This window comes from Emys orbicularis, chromosome 3 (genome assembly GCF_028017835.1).
Source record: "Emys orbicularis isolate rEmyOrb1 chromosome 3, rEmyOrb1.hap1, whole genome shotgun sequence".
NCBI classification, from domain to species: domain Eukaryota; kingdom Metazoa; phylum Chordata; order Testudines; family Emydidae; genus Emys; species Emys orbicularis.
In genome coordinates this window covers 69343796-69365237 of record NC_088685.1, presented here as the reverse complement: position 1 = coordinate 69365237, position 21442 = coordinate 69343796, and the positions used below count along the sequence as shown (strand labels likewise).

General features: G+C 41.0%; 1 protein-coding gene across 5 annotated transcripts in view; it reads left to right on the top strand.

Annotated features, from left to right (window-relative positions):
- SYNCRIP (synaptotagmin binding cytoplasmic RNA interacting protein) overlaps window positions 1-1015 on the top strand; it is a 34693-nt gene extending 33678 nt beyond the window's left edge. For all 5 annotated transcript variants that reach the window (XM_065401963.1, XM_065401962.1, XM_065401961.1 and 2 more), the window contains exon 12: window positions 1-1015. This exon is cut by the window's left edge. The gene's annotated coding sequence lies outside the window, so the exon portion shown is untranslated.
- Window positions 1016-21442: the final 20427 nt, after the last annotated feature.

Genomic DNA, 21442 nt, shown 5'->3' with positions numbered 1-21442 from the left:
CAGATAGTGGTTCTTTTCAGAACCTTTTTTAAAGGGTTGGTTAACTACCTCAGTAGCAGAGGATTGAACTATACCCTGTCTGTACTGTACATAGAAAATCTTTGTAGATAAAAGCAAGGCTTGTTTAATATGATATGAGGGTAAGATAATATACCAAATGTAACATTCTTAGTTGCCTTTAGTTTCAGAGGCTTTGTAAGATTTCCTCATGACCATCGTAACAGGCCTTGCTTTTGTCGTATTTTGTGGCTGAAAAAGCAGCCTTGCTTCTTCAGATATTGTAGTTATTTGGATGTATAATAGTTTAGCAAGATGTTACTTTTGTAAGACATCAGATGTTCAAAAAAGTGCATCAGCAACTTGTACTAAATACTGCAGTGTCCCTTTATAAAAGGTCAGACTAAAACTGACAACTGTACAGTGAAGCCTGACATTTGGATATTTTGAAGTTTTTCATAAATCATAGAAAATAGTATATGGCTGTAGTTTAGCTTTTTAGGTAAAAGGTATGTTTTCATTAGTGCATTTCTTATTGCTGATCGCTGTAAAAACATGTGGATCAGCTTTCCATTTCTCTTATGCAGATCATGATAACCTGTAGAGTAGAGTACAATCATTTGTGCTATGTTTTTAATTTTCTAAAGCACCTTGATGACAGTGAGTGTTCAGTGGTGAAGCATCCTCTATTGAATCACCTTTCCAAAAAATAAACAAACAAAAAAAAACCCCTTGTTAAGTCCAAACTCGTGTAGGTAAAGACAAGTGAAATTATGATTTAACTTGGACTTGACATAATGAGCTTCCCTTATCCCCTTTCCCAAAGGGATACTGCAGTTATATTACATACCCATAGGCACCACAATGAAAATTGAAGCTTATACCTAATTAAGGTTTTATACACACCAGTTTCCCCCAGTAAATGCAAATTTTATTAAAAAATTAGATATGTCATATGTTGAAAATGCTCATGGCAAACAATCATTTTGCATTCCTGCAAATAAAATTGTTTTATACTGTAAGCTGGAGGCGAGTGTAACTTATTTTTGTAATAAAGTTTTTATTTTTTTTATGTGTCATTAATATAAATGTGTGTTAGTACAGAGATCTTCTGGTTTAAAAACTTAGAATCGCACACATTTCAGTATGTTTACTTGTATTTACATAATTTTTAGAATAGTGGTTGCCAATAGCCTGTATGTTTCACATTAATTGAATTTTTTGTTACCTTAATAAACCATTTTAGTATGTTGTATGTCAATTACTGGGATAGCTGGGACATGAAGTGTAATTTAAAATTGTCAAGTATTCATTGGAATATGTAAATGTGCCTTGCCAGTTATGAACCTTAAACATAAGTGGATGATGGTAAATTGAGTAGTCAATGCTTAATGAGGCATTTGCTGCCAGTTTCGTAAACTGCCCATGCTAAAGAAAGTATTTTTTGTCTCAAATTTGAGCATAAAAGTATGATGATGAATCGGCTTCTAAAACTTCACATATTGATAAAATATTAGGCTTATGGAAAGTGGGTTTGCTAAATACATGTACCCTTAAGTATAATTTTGAATTGCAATGTAATCCTTGGTGCTGGCAATTCCCAGTGTCAAGGAGTTAATGCTCCCTTCAAAAGAGGTTGCCATGCCTACTGGCACTTTTACTGTCATATATGGTTTTATAAGGAACACTGTCAGGGTGTTTGTATCACTATTATAGTAAATCACAAATTGGGTTTAATGAATTGGGGGCTGGGGAAGAGGTGAAATCCTCCAATTTCTAAATCACTTAAATCTCTCCATTGCTGAAACATTGAAAAATGCTTTTGTGGTCTCAAGTGCTACTCTTTTTTTCCCCCTCTCTGTTGGAAAAACTGAAAACCTTCTATTTTCAGAATTGTGTTAACAATTGGTGCTTGTGGGCAAAGAAGATATGACACTAAGGCACTATGTAAGTTGAAATTGTGGACAAATATCCATCCATTTCAGCTCTAATTAAAGTACAGAGGGAAAATATTGGAAAGTGTTAAAATTGACAAGGAAGTGTTTTTGTTTGAATGGAATGTAAGCAATGGTGAGTAAGCAAAACTACCAGAATCTTGACAGTGTTCTTTTTAATAATTATGAACTCAAGCCATTATAACTTTTAAAATTAAATATGATTTGCACTGTTCTGATATTGGTGCAGTTTTTTAGCAATATGATCTGAAAGCTAAAGTAAAATGCATGTGATGACTTAATGATATTGTGCAAAATAAGTTTTCAAAACAAAGATGTTAACATGTTTTCAAGGCTTTAAATTTGGTTGTTAAAGGAAACAAAACAAACTTCAATATTACGTATTAATGATATTGAAGATGGGCAAGTGCATATATAAAAGGTTGGTTTGGTTGTACTGGGTGTTGGTAAACTTGAAATGTTCTACAGCAATAATGCAGTTTTTATGGAATATGATATAAATGAACATAATACACACAGTTCCTATCAGCATGTTAAAGGCAACTGTTTACTATCTAAAGTATTGTACTACCTGCAGTTGTGTTCATGGGGTCTTTCTCTGCTGAGATAGTTGGAAAGAATTGAGAGTATGAGCTCTTATAGTTCCACACCAGCTTGTGCAGATCTGTTCCAAAATTCACAGGGTAGTTTTAAGAAGAAATTAGAAACCTGTGCTGCTTAACACTTCTGGTTTATAAACACTCCAATAACAGGGCATTTTAAAGTATACTTCTTCGTTTTAAAATTCAAGTTTGTTTTTGTTAAAAGGGGGTTGTACAGGCCTGTTACTATTGTGGTTTTTAAAAGAAGCATGGTTAAGTCCAACTTCACTCAAAACTTAGGTTATGTAAAAAAGCTTTTTACAAGTCTTCAGATCAGTACCTTACCAAGAACTTGTTTAGAATGAAGACTGTTTTAAAAATAAATGTCCTGTCCTGTGTGCATCCTGCACATTCCTGAGCTCCTGAAAGTGAAATGGACTAAAATACTTCCATTGTCTAAGCTGAGAAATGCAAAAAGTAAATAACAGTGAAAGGAGAAACTATTTTAATAATTTTAATATAGGTAATTAAAAGTTACAGTTCCTTGTTTTACTTTTACCTGAATGTCCCTGTAAACACTACAAATCTAAAAGAAGCAAAATTGCTATTGTTGCTAGACTGTGATAACAGGATGACATTAGAACTTCAAATTACAGAAGTCTTCTCTTAAAGCAACACTACCAATTTTATATTAAACTTCTGTCTGAAAATATTACCTGCTATTCTATACGTCTCTCACAATTACTATTACTAAAACCTATTTTTTCTTTTCCAGTTTGTCACTTTGTGCATTTGTCAGTACTTATAGTCTGTTTCACTCTTTCCTTGTTTAGCCAGTCAGTTATATTTGTGTATGCTTTTTACAAAGCAATAGGAGAAAAAAAAATTAAAAGTGTACCATATGTAGAAATGGAGACCCAGGTTGGTGCCTACATAAAAATAGGTATGAACGTTTTCTGAATTCACCAAGTCTCAAGCTGATAGTGCTCCTTTCATACCAAAATTAATTACATTCATAAACACATTTGTGAGGACTTAATGAAGAGGATGATGCTTGCTTTAAACCCCATCAGAAGCAGGTATTAGAAATATATATACAAAATAAGAAAAATGAATTACCATTTCTCAAAATGCTCTATAATCTGAAAACTGTCAGATTTTGTTTTGTTTGCATAAATGTGAAGCATAGATGACTTGGTTCTTAATTCTGTAACCAGCTCAGTATGAGCATAGGGGTCTGGCTACATTTTTTTGAATTGGGGCTCAAAACTGCTAACCAGCCATCTTTGCTGGCTATGAGCAGCTGCTTTAACTGATTTCAAGTCAGAGAGAGGACCAGCTCCAGCAGCTGAGCCAGGATTTCTAGTGCCAAGCTTCTGCATTGAAGTGCTTTACTCACTGACTGCCTGCCAAATAAAAATGACAAGTTATTTTCTAGTCATTTGTTCTGCATGGCACTCTGGTAAAGCATAAGAGAATCTTGCTAAAGATCTTTTTTTGTGTGTGTGAGGCAGGGAGAAAACAAAGCGGGGAGAAGGCATACAGCTATCTTGGTTCCCCACAACTTTGTGATGAGATACCAAAATTAGGCCACTGAAAACCTCTGTCCTACCATGCAGAACTAATTTTGTATAATGCTTTTTTTTGACCAATCTGATTAAAACTTCTAGTGTAAATTTGCCAGATCTGTGTTCAGACACAGGGCAAAGGAAGCTGACTTTTTTTTTTTTTAAGCTTTCAGTCCTGATTTTACAGTACATCTTAGTCATTAAAGGACTTTGTTGCATGTCAATATTACTATAAATTGTTATTTTATTAGCTTATTTAAATTTGGAGAAAGGGACGGGACATTTGTTATGGCAAAGTCCTAGATAAGTTTTTAGCTGGTTGATGGGATAAAGGATAGGCTTTTTTCCCCAACTTAAGGTGGTCACTCAAGTGCCTACTGCATAGCTGAGCTCACCTGGGAACACTTGGTCAAATTTAGTGTCATAATACTTCATGAGACTATCTCCATGAAGACTTCCCAGGGCCTCAAAGTTTTCTGAACGTGTGCTATTCATTGGAGAGTAGCAGCAATTGTAACAGTTGTCTGCTGTTCTACATTATCACAAGTCTAGGAGTATTAGTCCTACTGGTAGGTAAGTAAATATACAATTTATTGACTGTAGTGCAATGCGTCTGGATTAGATTAGTTAAATGTAGTGACAAACTATAAGAAACAGAAAACACTATATGGCTCTGGCTGCATGAGCTTTCTTGGCTTCTGAATGTTAAAGGAGTCCAACATTATCGGCTCCATGTCACTCTTTACAAGGTGATGTAACTGGTAATCTACTAGCCAAAACCACCAGCACAAGAAGTCTGGTTTCCTTCTAGGCTGAAAGACTGCATTCACCGAAGTGTTGGTGAGGCAGTTACTTAATTTGTTTAAACTCTTTTCTGTGGGTGACTGAGTGGACATGAAGGACCACACAGATTTATCTCCTGACCTCTAATGTAAGAGAAGTAGCATTGGGGACGTTGTTCCAAATATGACATCAGCAGTTTTTTATAATACAAGAACTGCTGTTGTGTGTTATACTGTGTGTTTTATTGGGGTTTTTGTTTTATGCATCACACTCACCAGATCCTTTCCCTCAAATTTGTTTGGTGCATGACCTCTTTAAGATCATATTCCTTTCTAAATTTGTGTGTCAAATTGTTAGAACAAATGAAAATAAGTACTTCAATCTTGATCAAAAGTCCTGAATTTTTTTGTAACCATCTCTATTTAATAGCACTCAGGGCTGCATTGTAGTTTGGTTTTTTTAAATGGGATGTTGCTTTCTTTGGTCACTGATGCATAGACAGAACAAAATGGGACTTGAACCATCTCTCCCACTTCCGCTAAAAATTTTCTTAGTACATTATTTCCACTACCCATCCTATTCTCTATATATCTATACACGCACATGTACTGTAATTTGACCTTTCTAGACAATGTGATGAGTAAAAACATTATGGAACTCTAGATAAATATTCCATCATTCTTGAAAATTATCTAAAATTCAATATTTAGTGTTCTGTCTGGTCTCAATGCTTTTTCTTTATTTCCCTATGACTGAAGATAAATCACAAGTGTCTAATACCTTTAAACTTCCTGTGACCCAAATGTGGATGCAGTATTAGCTAATTTCCAAAATGTAGTTTTTATTTGGTTTCTCTAATGTATAATGTACTTCTCATATGAGAATCTCAAAAGGCGTCACAAATATATTAAGCCTCAAAACACCCCTGGGAGGGAGGTAGGTAGGGGTGTGTGTGTGTATTTTTTTTTTTTAATTTATTTTATATATATATATATATATTATGGTTAAGGCTATGATTTTGTCATGGATATTTTTAGTAAAAGTCAGGGACAGGTCACAGGCAATGAACAAAAAATTCATGGAAGCTGTGACCTGACTTACTAAAAACATCTGACAAAATGGGGCGAGGAGGGTCCAGCACCCTGCTCCACTGCATGCAGTGGCTGGGAGAGACCCCTGACCATGGGGCTAGGAGCTGGGGGGGGGAATCCCCCCACCTTGAAGGGCTCAGGGTTCCCCTGCGGCAATTGGGGACTGCAAGGTCCCCTGCTGCCCACTGGGGCTGGGGAGCTCCGTGGGATTCCCCGTTGCACTGCAGGGCTGGGGGAGAGTGCCACTACCCAGGGTGGCTAGGAGTTGCAGGAGTCCCTCCACTGCCGTGGTGGCTGGGCTGCTATAGAGCCCCAGTGTCAAAGTGTCATGAAATCCCTGTCTTCTGCAATTTCCGTAACGTGCTTGTAGTCTTAATGATGGGTAAACCAAGCCAAAGAAGTAAAGAGAATTGCTAAGGTAACACATAAGGTATTACCTTTCCATCTTGTAGTAGCTAGTAGTTTATCTGTTTTTCACTTCTGTCTTGAATCATGATGTGGTATTTGGTTATTTTATGTTTAAGAGAAGTTACTGAGATGGGCAAAGCAAGGGTGGAGACAATCCATGTTCTCGCTGAGTGTCTGAGCAAACTAATACAGAATGACTTGCAAGGGAAAGTGACCTTCAAAGTGTTGCATTGTTGATGAAAGACCAGAGCCAAGCATGCCGAAGCAAAAAACTGGTTTGTGTGTATTAAACAGGTGTGCCTTCTGTCAGTTTTTTTCAGTAATCAGTCCTGACAAGTCTAGAATATGGTAGGTGCTATCAGGGCATAAACTTCCACAAACTACAACCATAGTTTAAAAGTATTTTGAGTATTCCATGACATAGGTGGCTGATACAAAAAGCCATTTCAAATGCTGCTTAATGACTAGGCCTTCCTTCTGGTTAACTTGTGTGACATAAGTGCTACAATTTGGGGCTACTCTTCTCTAAAATGGTTTCTGTAATTCAGATGGGATCCAAACTTCTTGCCTTTGTCTCCATTTGAGTCTGAAAAAGGGGATTGTGTTTCCATAGGATAGGTTTTTGGCAAATCTGGGAACTTTGCAGGAGTTTTAAGACACCAAGAGAAATAAGTTACTAACCTTTCTGTAACTGTTCTTCGAAATGTGTTGCACTGTCCATTCCAATGTAGGAGTGTGCACATCCCGAGCACACTTGCTGGAATTTTTCCCCCTAGTGGTATCCATTGGGTTGTCTCCAGCATCTCTGGTGTCCCGTGCTCATAGCGCTGGTATAAAGGGCCCTTTGATTGCTTGTACATGTCCATTCCAATGTAGGTAACTCACAAGCTTGTACAACGGCTTGTGGGTTACCAGCTCCCCTTTGAGCTATGTTGCACATGTCCATTCCAATAAATGGAAATGGAGGGAGGGTTTTGGAATGGACATGTGCAACATAGCTCAAAGAACAACAGTTATGGGAAGGTTAGTAACTTTTTCCCTTCTTTGATTGCTTGTACATGTCCATTCCAATGTAGGTAACTCACAAGCAGTTGTACAGGAGGTGGATTCAGAGTTCAAGGGCAGGCTGACTGCAATACTGCATGGCCAAAGCCAACATCGTCTCTAGCCTGCTGGGTAATGGCATAGTGCATTGCAAACATGGACTAACAACCAGGTTGCTACCCTGCAGCTGTCCTGAATCAGGACTTGTGCTAGGAAAGCAGTAGAGGAGGCTTGAGACCTTGTGGAGTGAGACATCAGATTAGCTGGGGGAGGGGGGGAGGGCGGCGAGATGCCCATGAGTTCATAAAACACCCGGATGCAAGAACTAATCCAAGATGAGATTCTCTGTGTGGAGATGAGGAGACCCTTATTCTTTCTGCTGTTGTAAACAGTTGAGTAGATTTGTTCTATGTATGTAGAAAGCCAGGGCCCTCCTAACAGCTGAAGAGTGAAGGCTCTGTTCCTCTCTGTTCACATGTGATTTAGGGTAGAACAGCAGTAGGAAGATTGCTTGATTGCACTAGAATTGTGAGACCACCATCATAACTGAGCTTTGTCCTTGAAGAAGACCGTATATGGGGGCTCCGATGTGAGGGCCTGGATCTCTGAGAATCTTCTGGCTGAAGGGATACCCCTTTTCTGGAAAGTGGCCAACAGCACACACTTTGCTAGGGGCTCAAATGGACCCCATAAGTTTTGACAGGATGAGGTTCAGGTCCCAGGGAGGGACTGGATCTGTAACCCTGGGGTACACCGTCTTCAGGCCTTTAAGAAAACAGATCATCTCATGAAAAAACTGGTTGGTTGTCAACCTTGGGATGGAAAACAGATGGCTGCTAGGTGAACCCTGACTGAAGAGACAGCTAGATCTTGTTGTTTCAGCAGTAGGAGGTACTCTAAAATGAGCTGCAGGGAGGACTGCAAGGGTGAAATTTGCTGTTGGGAGCACCAGGTGGAGAAGCGCTTCCATTTTGCAAGACCGTGGCCCTGGTGGAGGGCGTTCTTCTGCCCAGTAGGATCTCATGGGCCTGCCCCCAGCAAGCTTGGTCCTCCAGATTAAGCCATGGACCTTCCAGGCCATCAGATGAAGAGAGCTGAGGTTCGGGTGGAACAGCGGACCAGGTCCAGCTGCAGCAGAAGCCATAGCAGTGCCTTCACTGAGAGACCTCAGAGGGTGGTGAGCCAATGATGCCTGAGTCATGCTGGGCCTATGAGAATGACCTCACTTGATCTTCATCAGAACCTTGTGAATTAGGGTAGGAGGAAATGCATAATACAGGTGTCTTGTCCATGGTGAGGGACCTTGTGCTCTGAACTTGCAGCGAGCAGAACTGATGGCATTTCCTGTTGTTGCAGGTGGCAAATAAGTCTATAAGGGGAGCCCCCCACCCTTGGAAGTTGTCCCTCATAATGTCCAGTCAGAGAGACCACTTGTGAGAGGAGAAAAACATGCTGAGGTGATCTGCCAGCTGGTTCTGTGTTCCCAGTAGGTAGGATGCTTTCAAGCTGATGGAATGAGCAATGCAGAGCTCCCACAGGTGGACTGCTTCTTGACATAGGGGAAGAACACATGCTGTCCTGCCTATGTAGACCCTGGCTGTTGTATTGTCCATTAGAACCACAACAGTCTTGCTCGTAATGTGAGGGTAAAAATGTCTGGCAGGCTAGACAAACTGCCCTGAGCTCCCTGGCACTGATGTGGAGAGAGAGCTCTTGGGACCAGGGGCCCTGAGGGACCCTAGATGGGCTCCCCAGTTGAGGGCTGATGCGTTAGATGCTACAGAGAACAATGAGTGATGCCTTGAGAAGGGTACCCTTGAACATACCATGTGGTGGTTCAGCCACCATGTCAGTGAGCTCTGGCAGGCACCATGAGCACTGAGTCCAGATGATAGGGGGAGTATACTGTGGCTAGCTAGGCTTGGGGAGGTCTGAGATGTAGCCTCACATGTTGCACTATATATGTGCATGATGCCCTGTGGCCCAAGAGGCTCAGACACTTTCACACTGTCATGATCGGATGAGCCTGGAGGGACCTTATCAGGGATGTAACTGTATGAAAATGATTGTCTATGACAGGGAGACCCCTGGTGCCACTACGGCCTTGCCTTGCGAGGAGGAGGAGTCTGTAATGGGCTGAGGATCCTCCATTGGTTCCTTGCTGTCTGCAGGGGCCTGTGGGGTTTCTTCCTAAGGCTCGGTACCGAAGCCCAGATCAGTGGTGTCTTGGCACAGTACAAGGGTGCCCTAGCCTCAGACAAGAGTGTGATTGTGTTGAGGTGCCCTATGTTGGGGAACCCCCCCAAGAGTTCCAAAATGGCCACTGCATAGCTGCTGGTCCCCATGGAATTGCTGTCCTCTGAGCCATGGTGGAACAGGAATAGCCCAGGGAGCAGTGAGCTCCACTGTGGTGATGAGGAGAATAAGATCCCACCTCCAAATCTGACAAGGAAGCTGAGCTGTGAGGCCGAGACCAGGGCGGTGTCGTACTCCTTGTTGCCAGAGATAGGCCCTGGGGTGGAGATCCTGAGGCTGTCAACGGGGCTTTTCCCCCCAAGATGGTGGCCGTGGCACTGAGTGAAGTCTTGGAGATGGCACTACCGGTGCCACCACGCAGGAGAGAGTTAAGTATTGACCTTCTGGGGATGCTGGTACCAATAGGGTGAGAAGGTGCCTCAGGAGTTGACGGTACCACAAACTGGTTGGTACGCTGTCTGCCCTGATGAGGCGGCTCCTGTGCTGAAGTCCATGGTGTTTGCAACAGCACCAGGATTGCAGGCACCTGATGTTGTGGTGCCAGGGGAGAAAAGAGGCCTGACATGGGTCTCATTCTATCCCAGTCTCCTTTTGCCTTTGGCACCAGGGAGCAAATCTTCTCTTGATATTTATGGTGCTGCTGCTTTGTCTTCCCGCATGCCTATCAGTGCCAAGAATCCCAAGTCATGGGAGGAGTGCTCTGCACCAAGGCTGAGGTGCTCAGTGTCGAGTCTCAGCACAGCTGAGGCAGGTTTTAAGGCTGCTTCCATGAGGATAACTTGCAGTCTTGCTGCTTGGTCCTTTTTGGTTCTGGGATCTGAAGTCCCTACAGACTTGGCAACGGTCTTTCCTAAGAGCTTCCCCCAAGCACTTGAGACAACTTGAATGCATGCTCACTCATAGACTTACCACAGGAGGCACGCAGGACTTAAAACCCGGTGACCGAGGCATGTCCCAGCACTGGGGAAGCAGACAACCCTGCTAGCTAAGCGTGGAGGTGTCAAACTATCTAAGTTCTAAAAATTATTAAACTACCAACTACAATAACTATTTACACTAAGGACTGTCTGAGCAAAAAAGGGTTCCAGCAATCATCACAGATGGTAAGAAGGAACTGAAGGGTTGGTGGGGCTCTTTATATCAGCGCTTTGAGTGTGCAACACCAGAGGTCACTGATAATCACTAGGGAAAAAAATTCCAGCAACTGTGCTCAGAGCACACATGCACCTACACTGGAATGGACATGTGTATGTGACATTGTTTTATAGTTTGAAATTTTTCATGCCATAGGCTATGTCTACACTATGGTGGTAAGTCGACCTACACTATACAACTCCAGCTACGTGAATAATGTAGCTGGAGTCAATGTACCTAAGGTCGAGTTACTGCTACTGTGGGATCTACATCACGGGGGGTCGATGGGAGAAACTCTCCCGTCAACTTACCTTACTCTTCTCGTCGGGGGTAGAGTACAGGGATCGACTGGAGAGCGATCTGCTGTTTGATTAGGAGGGTCTTCACTAGACCGGCCAAATTAACCACCAGTGGATCGATCGCAGAGCGTCAATCTGGGCTGTAGTGTAGACCTGCTCCTAGTAATCTAACTTTAAGCAGAACATTTTAAGTCACTTTTCAATGCAGCTCTGCATTTGTTGAACAAAAACTATTTAAAGTACACATACTTTTACATCAGTGTTTCTACCTGTTAAACCAGTGAAAATTTTTTGTTTCTGGTAAAACTCTAGCACTACATGTGCTATGGCTTACTGATCAGAATGTGGACCATACTGCATAATCTAAAGACCCCTGGGATAAATTCTCAAAATAGTCAAACCACCAGTAGACTCCTCAAAATCTGAAAATAACTAAAAAAATCAAACCAGTAACATAACCTGCCTTATTCACAAATTCACCCTCATGGTGTCTTTTGCTCTTCAAAAGCCCCAATAAATGGGCCTTGCAGTTTGCCTTGATGTCAGTAGATTTAGGCTACAACACAAAGGGGGAGTTCCAAAGCCTGTACCTGTGGTGTGTCTAGAAATAGACCAAAAAGTGTACTGTTAATTTAAATTGCCTTTCTACATTATGTACTCCCTGCCTGGAGAGATATTTAAAGTAGATCTGGTAGGGAGCATCACTCCCAAATGCAAGCTCATTTATATTTTGAAACAATATGTAAGTTACTAACATGCTTGAAGGTGTTGTGGAAGAAAATAATTTCTTCACCCAGTGGGGCAGTCATCTCCTATGGGTAATAATGAAGTATCAGGGGCTTTGCAGATTGCCCACAGAGGCACCTTTTTGAAGTGTCCCTCTAGCTATTCAGTATTAAATACAATATAGAGATCCACTAGGTGTTGTCCATATTAAAGTTGCACAGGTTTACCTAAATTTTAAATCTTTTAAGTTCAAATCTCTAATGAAGACACACCTCTTAACTCTTGCCTAGCTTAGCTTAAATTGATCATTACTGATGCAAGCTAAACCAATGTTGAGGGTTAATCCAGTATAACTAATCTATTTTACATTATTTAAATGCATTTAACTTATTTAATGTAGACCTTTTCTAGAGGCTAATAAAGGCTGAAACCAGCTTCCACTATAAATCCATGTTTTAACCACACCCAATGATTTTAGTTTGGAAAATTGGTTTGGTCTGATTGTCAGAGTGAAGGTAATAGTACTTATGTAAAGCTTGAAGACTGTCATTGTTTTGTGTTACATGTGACTTGAAATAAATCCTGATTTGAAATGTTAACAGTTATGTAGAATTTAAAGAGAAGGGACTATTAGACCTAGTTTGACCTTATAGCTCACAGCTCATTAACTCAATTTATCTCTATTACTGAGCCCATAATAGGCCTTGTATTGGGCTTAACTAGACTTTCCAGAAAGGCATCCAGTATTTATTTGGAGAATCCACCACTTCCTTGTGTAGTTTGTTTCAATGGTTAATCACCTTCACTTAAAAAATGAGCTCCTTATTTCCAGTTTGAGTTGTTGTAGCTTTAGCTTCCATCCATTGATTCTTGTTATGCCTTTAGCTGCTAAATTAAAGAGCCCTTTAGCATACCCAGTATTTTCTCCTGGGGAAGGTACCCCACTCTTTTTCTGTAGAATTCTATTTCCTCATGCTCAACTAGCCAGTTAGTGCCCCTTTGATCTATAAGCCACACTTCCTCAAATGTATCCACTACATGAAATGGGGTTTAAGCAAAGCTGATTACTTTAGATGGCTATATCCCATTCTACTTCCATTCATGTATATAGGATTGTTTTCCCATTGACTTCAGCAGACAGGACATCACTTACCTGCAAGCAGAATACAACCCTACATATCTTTGGCTGTTACTCAGGCAGAAGATATCCACCCCAAAGAGGAAACTTGCCACCATTCCTCCCCTTCAACTTACCTGGCATCTGCCTTCTAACCTATAAGTAGGTATTTCTGGCCAACTTCTAGCAATACAGACACCATGGGAAGAAAGGAGTATGTACCATGTGTATGCAGCTCACCATTGCAGCACTTGTACACAAGCAGTGGTGGCATACTATAGTCAATGCAGTTGTTTAAGAGTGAGGTCTGGGTCACTCACAAATCACAATATTACTTCAGCCTAGAGGTGAATGGTCAGCTAGAAGAAAAGGTGGAGGAAACAGAGCGCCTTGGTCCTTTTTCCGTTCTCTCCCCATGCCCCCAACTGCCAGGAAAACTTCACAGAGGGGCTAGCTACTGGATAAATAAGGCTTATAGAGCCTCCCTCCTAAAGGACCCAGCATCTTTGGAGAAGCTCCCTAAAATAACCCAGGATTTCTATTCTGTCCCTTTCCCTGTGGAGGCTTAGGACTGTTATCCCACTGGGGGAGCAGGGGAGGAGACAATGCAGGAACACCACTCTTCAGTTGTCTTCTGAAGGTGGTCAATGTGTTTGGATCTGGATAATGCCCAGCCTTCCCTGATTACCACCATTTTTAGCTCTGAAGCCACCTCAGATGAGTATCTGCCCCTTAAGGATGGGAACTAATGGATATCTGAAATGAAAATTATCATTAAGATCACCCCAGAAGCCAGAAGAGGAATCAAGGCTGGCTGTCATTGGCGGGTGAGGGCAATGTGACAATATCCTCAAATGGTGGAATCAGTGTTCACCTTCAGCTGCAGTTCTGGCCCTGTCCGGGAATGTATAAACTGGATTCTACCTTGCAAGACAGCTAGTTTGCATGTGAAGTTATTGCTGCCTATTCCAAGACAGCTGATTTCCCTCAAAACCTCATATTTTGAAAATGAAAAGAGGTAAGATTTGAATTTTTGTAGTGGGTCATTATAAAAATAAGAACCAACTTAATGCAGGACTGAGCAGTGCAGCTATATCTTGTACAGTTGACTAAATATCTTATATGCAGCAGTTCAGACACCTTAACTTTCTCCCTCCCCTCGCCAGCAAAAATCAACCTCAAAGCTGCAGTGCATCAACAGTACATGGGGTTGAGATTCTTTCACATGTGAGCTCTCCTTGCTCTTGCCTGTGAATTTACATTCCCTAACTCTCAACTGTGGCCATGCTGCCTATGGCAGCTAAAGCTCTAGAACCAAATTAACTCTTTAACAGTTAGCTATTGACCCATATTAGTGACTCAGACCATTTTAAAAAAAACAACAACAACTCTATGGTAAGGGCTTACTGCTCAATCTCTATCTTGTCCACATCTGAAACAGGCCACTAACCATTCTAAAAGGAAAGTGAAGATGGCCCTTCGTTCTTAGACTTTTTACAAGAAAGAGGGTTAATTTCACAGCAATTGTAGAGTTGGGATCTGAGAAGTACTGAATGTCAACTCTGACTTCACTGAGGCAGATTTAGCCCTCCCAGAGTGGAGCACCTATAATACTGAATCAAATATTAGTTACACATTCTAGCCCATTGTTACTCAAAAATTATGCAAAAACAGTACCAATACTGTCAAAGTAACATTTTTCCACAGAGTCCACTGCCTAAAACTGTCTTCAATTTGTCAAATTTCTAATGTGCTGCGTTTTCAGTACATCACAGCACTTAACACTCAAAAGGGAGATTGTGAAAGAAACTGCCATTACTTTATAGTGTACATTGAAATAAACTGATTTTAAAATCAGTCAAATGTTTTGCCTTCAGTTCTGTTTTTAAATTGAACATCAATATTATTGTAAATTGTACTTATGCCTCAAGCATTCTGTCAGGCACATTAAATAAAATAAAGCAAGGCAACAAAAACATTTAAAATAGTCTAGCTAGAAAGAACATCTTCAGGGTTTTGTTTTTTTTAGCAATGTTTAATTTTGGTAGGCTTTTATCACAAGCTTCTGCCTATATCAAAAACCTTAATTATCTATATAATAGTCTTGTGCTAAACATAGTTAACATTGTGGCATACTGTCTGAAAATTATTCTAGCTTCCTTAAAGAGGAGCAAGAAAAATGTTCAGGGGTTTGCAGGGAATGTTTTAGAAAGAAAAGTTAATGCCCCCATTGGCTTCAATTCTGCTTTGTGTAGACTAAAGGAACTGCCTGCATAAAACAGCTTGCAGGATTGGGACCTAAGAAGGCAAATATATTGATTGTGGTGAAGAAACGACAGTGGGGAAAGACAATATTATGGTTTATGACTACCTAAAGGTTTAACACCAAGAACAGAGAGAAAGTACTTAGGATGGTAAAATGGGCTTACGATTGAGCCATGGGACGAAACAGAAGAAAATTCAGGCTGAAAGTTTAACAGGAAGAGGTGTTACACTGTGGAATTAGTTTCCAAAAAGTATAGGAGGTCCCAACCCACGGGACACTTAAATATAGACTTAACACTGGCTCATTCCTCTCACAAATAGAACAGACAACAGCTAGGGTCTATCTAGGTGAAAGACCTGTGCCTGAGTATTGCTCTATAAATCCTCATCGAGAATGGGAAAATCCAGAGATACTCAGCTACAGCTGTTTCTTCTGGTAGGGTTACTTCAGGCCCAGAAGAATGGGCATCGTGTTCCACGATAACACTTTTTACCTGCAACTCCCAGTTAGTCAACACCTGAGCTAGGATGTAACTCCTAAGACTGCTCCCAACAAGACATCTGACACAGCACTGACAGCCCATCCACGACTGCCAAAATCAACTTAGCACTGATAGCTGCGCTGGTGATGAATGCCAGCGCCGCCACCTCCACACCAAGACAAGGTAGAGTAGAACAATGGACCAATATGATTCCCAGAACTGAGTTACCTCTCCTAAAAATGGGAAAAGCAGAAAGGCCTAAGAGCCATTTGCTTTCAGTATCTCCCTGGGTTGCGAACTGAGTATAAATCCCTTTCATTATATGGGTCAGCTGATGAGGGATTGAATTCCAACCTAGTATCTGTTAGTAACAAAATCCTGCTACCACTTTCTCAGTACCAAAGCTGGTAATATTGACACCTGAGCTGGCATTTACAACAGAAGCCCTAACCTCCATCAAACTCTCTCTTGTCAGGAGTCACTACTACTCTCGTACCAATCTCTGTACGAAGAATACTAGGAGTGGGTGCCAAGAGTAAACTAGTACTGACATCATCACCTTTAGGAACACACCTACTTCTCTCCTCCTTCCAGTCAAGATCCTTCCCCACTATCCCACCATAAAAACAGGTCAGGGAACGGTTCCCCTGAGATGAGGGCCACTCATTTCTAAGCATCAGCTTAGTCCTCCATACCTCTGGCACTGGTCTAAACAGTCCAACCAACCCTACCTTTACAATCTTGTACCATGGTAATTCTGGCCTTACTGACATCCACCCTCAAAACGGTCTAGAAATAGGTCTCCCTCTCACTCACTGTGCAAGCAAAGGTTGCACAATTCTGCAATTTCAATACTCCTTCCTGAGACCACCCAAGTCCCCTGGCCTTAAGATGGTTAGAGGGCCACATGAGGAAGAGGCAGGTTCCAAAGCTCTAGACCAATATAGGCCAATCTCTTCTCAAAGATCCCTCATCATCACTGCCTGACGAAGTAGTCTCCACTCCAATACCAGCTGACATCATTTTAGACCTTTTCAGGAACTGCTTACATGGTTAGCAATACCTATTAAAGGCATATTGGGACCCCCATAAATCTCTGGCATACCTCAGCTGCCTTAGCCCACACTTGCAAAGCAAGCAAAGATTTCAAGCTTTGCAGAAGTTCTGAACAATTTTACTCCCAACATGGGTCATAGGTCCCTGGTGGTCTCAGCAGTCCACGAGAAATCCAGACCACCTTGCCCAGTGAAGTCTACTCCCAAAGACAGGCCATAAAAAGCTCAACATCTTTGTGGGAAAAGGCTTATTCCACTGACTCACTCTAGTTGTGACTAGCAAATTAGCAAGCACTATTTGCTCAGTATGAAAAACTGGGACAAAGCAACCCTTTATATCTAACTTCAAGATGCTAGTGAGGAACTTAAGGCAATAATATCTGAAGGTCAGTTAGTGGCAAAAACATGCAAGCAGCCATGGATGCTTTGGTTATGGCAATTACATCCATGGCCACAGTAGTCACAATGAAGAGCGTGTTGTGGCTATAAATGTCAGGTATCCCATAGGGGATACAGAATAATATTGAAGACTTGCTCTTTGAAGGCACAGACTTATTTAACACTTGTTCTGAAGATGATTTGCATTCACTGAAGGATTCCAGAGCTGCTTGACAATCCCTTGATATTTATAGTCTGGGCCTCCAGGAAAAAACCCTTCAAATAGCCAAGACAGACCAGTCAGAACACCCACTATTCTTAACAACAGCCTGCTGATTACCCCCAGGAAGAAGCCTATGTTATCCCAAAGGAGAGTACTATCATCTCCAGCACTAGCCATCCTGCTTCATCATCCAGGCACCAGGCTTGACATACAGGAAAAGTCACAACTCAGCCAGTACATAACCAGACTCTCTCTCCCCCCGCAAACCCTTCAGATGCTGCCTTTATTTTCTCCATCTTAGACTGGAATTACTAATGACAAATGGGTACAAGAAGTCACCTCCCAAGAGTATGCTCTTCAATTCCAGTCTCTGTCCCTCCTCTTCCTTAGTGACCCTTCTCATGAAATCCCAATTACTGAAAAAGTAGTTTCCTTACTCTGGCTGGGGCCATAAAAGGGGATCTTTTAGAATTCAGAAGAAGAGGTTTTAATTCCCAGTATTTCCTCATTACACTGAAGCGAGTCTTTGTCCTGTCCTATATACAAATATATATGCTATTTCAGATTCCGGATGGTGACTTTAGCCTTCCTCCCTTCATTATAAGCTGAAACTTGTGGCTCCTGACCTCCAAGACACATACTTCCATATCAAAATCCTTCCAGCCCATAGGAAATATTTGCAATTCACAGCAAGGCACAACCACTATTAATACAAAATCCTGCCATTTGGTCCCTCCACAACACCAAGAGTTTTCATAAAGTGCCTACCAGTGCTAGCAACACATCTGGAGATAGGGTGTTCATGTCTACCCATACCTAGACGATTGGCTAATCAAAGGCATTCCCCCATCAGGAGTTCTCCATGGCCCTTGATTCTGACCTTCTATTCAAAGAGAAACTATAGCAAATTATCCATCACAAATGAGAATTCATAAGAGCTCTAATGATTCCAAACTAGCAAATGCATATGTTTCTGAGGAGATATTTCAATCTGTCCGGACAATAGTATTCACCATCAAATTAATTCCATCTACCACATTGAGAACTTGCCTCAAACTCTTAGGCCACATGACAGATTGCATTTATGTGATGCTGCTAGCCAGACGATTATAGGGATAGCTGAGGTTGGGGGGTATTGCCCTTCAAGATATCAGATGTTCATGCATGTTGTAATTTCAGTTCATCTAGCACTCAACTTGTGGACAGATTGTCAAAATACCTTCAAAGGGGATCCCGCCTTCACCATGTATAAAGTCATTGATCACAGATGCTTCCAGTACAGGGTGCTCACCTGGACCAATGTCAGATACATGGTCTCAGGAACAGATAAGACATTTACATGTGGTCTCAGGACAATCAGGCTAGTATGCAAAACTTTCCATTCAGCCTTAAATAATTTCACCATATTAGTCCTCATGGACAGCACATCAGCATGGTATTGGGACAACAGTATTTGTGCAAACAAGCAAGGAGGTGCTTGTTCATTGTTTGTATGCGAAGAGGCAATCAAATTTTGGAAATGGTATCAAGTCCATGGGATAACTCCAACAGACCTTCATTTCCTGGAACTCAACAATTTAGCAGATTTTTTCACCAGACTGCTATCATTCATGCATGGTCTTTGGAGGGTCCCATCAGACTAATATTCCACCAGTGTGTTACCCCTATCATGGATCTATTTGACACAAGAGAACACAAAATGCTCAATGTTTTGTTCCGGGGTGGGAATGAGCCCACAATCCTTACAAGATACTTTCCTCATCTCTTGGACTCAAAGTCTCTCACAGTCAACTTGTGTAACTCGTTGCCAGGGGATGTTGGGAAGGCCAAAACTATAATGCAAAAAGTGTACTAATACACTAATACCCATACATATAATTGCTCTCCCCATTCATCATTAACCCAAATAATTAAACTGAAAATTTTCTAAAAAAACCCAAACTACTTTGATTACTAGTTTCAATCTGAAAGGACATCAAAGGGTTCTTAAAAAATTTAACAAGAAAAAAAAGAGAGAAAATTCCGCATCTGGCTGGCTTTAACGAGTCCTATGACCTGATTTCCCCCCTCTGTCTCCCAAGCAGCCAGCCTATAGGTGTTCCTTAAGCACCTGTGTAAAAGGATTTACTAAAGTTGGCCCCTTGTTTACTGGTGAACAGGCAGTGCTCCTGCATCCTAGGACATTACCCTATGGAAACACTTTAAAATACAGTTGTTTTGGGATGTCAGTATCTTATTTGCTCTTAAATTCTTGTAGAAAGTAAGACAGTGTGACAGTGTAAGGGCTGATACCTAGCAGAACTACTTATTTTGTTGAATGTTTGTGGAGGGCGGGATTACAGAGGGGCATGCATTGCTGTCTGCAGCAATGAGGGATGGGAAGAAGTGGAGAAGCAGCTTGCTGAGGTGCACGTGGTCACTGTGTTCACTGTCTATGTGTAATTGGACAAAAAAGTGCAAGAAAAACATACTCGACTTCTGAGACAGTTTGGGCTATAAATACTCAGTATCTCCTCACTGCCAGCTAGGTTACATACACAAAATCTGTTTACTTCATTTTGTGTGGCTAACAAAGATTTCACTTATTCACAAGTGGGATTGGTGAACACTTACAAACTTTAAGGAAGTTTCTAAATCATACTTAATATTCTAGGACTGACTCTTCTGTGTGACCTTAAAGAAATCAAACTGTTGCCTCTTAGATGACAAGTTATTAGTAATCCCAGAGATTTATAGGTACACAAACACGATTCTTAATGCATTTTAACTAAGGAGGCAGTATAGACCCATGACTAAGACACTGAAGTAAAGTTAAGAACTGACTTCTGTTCCTACCTCTGCTATTGGTTTGCTATGTGATTTTGGGCATGTGACTTCACTCTGTCCCTCAATATTCTCTTTTGTAATATGAGGATGATACTTCTTATCTTCATAAAGCACTTTGACAGCTATGGCTAAAAAGCCCAATATAAGGGGCTAAATAATTTAATACATTATAATAAAACTAAGAGCACAAAAAAACCCTTCCCACTGTACAAGAGCAGTAGAGTTAGGGAAGGCATAGGAAGACACTGGGAAATAAATGCTTCTCCTGGGACTCTGAGTAGCAGATCACATACCATTTGTTTTGTATCTAGTTAGACATGTAGTTTTTCTTAATAAAACACACACATTACTAACATGGATAGTGACATGTAATCTTTTAGCAGCAGCTCCTACAGCAATTCAATCCCACACTGGGATTTTTGCCAAACCTGAAAAAGGTCAACATACCAAATTGTGACACTTCACCTGCTGTTGAGATCAATAAAAACTTTGGATTTTATGGCAGACAGACATGCTGGAGAAATATTTAAAGCCACCTTCATCTTCAGTCACCCAGATGTTGATATAAGCAGGATTCTTCATGAATGACTTGACTTTATCACTAGATTTGAAAACATGGCTCTTATATTGCAAGTGAGGGTCCTCAGTGCACTTACTGGTCTCTTACCCAAGCATGCCCCCAAGGCAATAAGAAAGAATATTAAAAATAGCACCTGCTTCTTAGCCAGTCAAGGAGTGAGCAGAAGCCAGTCCTCCTGAAGCAGATCTTTTGCATGACAATCCAACTGTTCCTGTGCACATCCTAGATGAAGACTTGTTTAGGAGTTCACATCTTTTTTGTTTCCCCATAACTTCCTGGTTGAAGTTTACATTTGATTTATCTTCACCTAAACAATTATTTGTACCATCATATCTCTCAATTTCATGGTAACTTAGTAAGTACAGATGTGCATTCAATTAATATTAGAAAGTCTATGACTTTCTTTGCAGCTAACAGTAGTTATTAATGTGAGCTTGACCTTAAAGTTTAGCCACTATGACCTAAAAATTAATTTTCAGACTATTATTTTACCTTAGAGACAACAGCACAAACTATGCATTCACCAGCTAATTTGCATCCTACAAAATATTTTTCAAGTGACCCTCATCCCCTTCCCCCCCCGTATGTATTCTGCAAATAAGGGTTTGAGAAGCTGGAATACACTATTTGTAATATTTCATTACTCCCCTAATTAATCAGCTTCTTCAATTCAG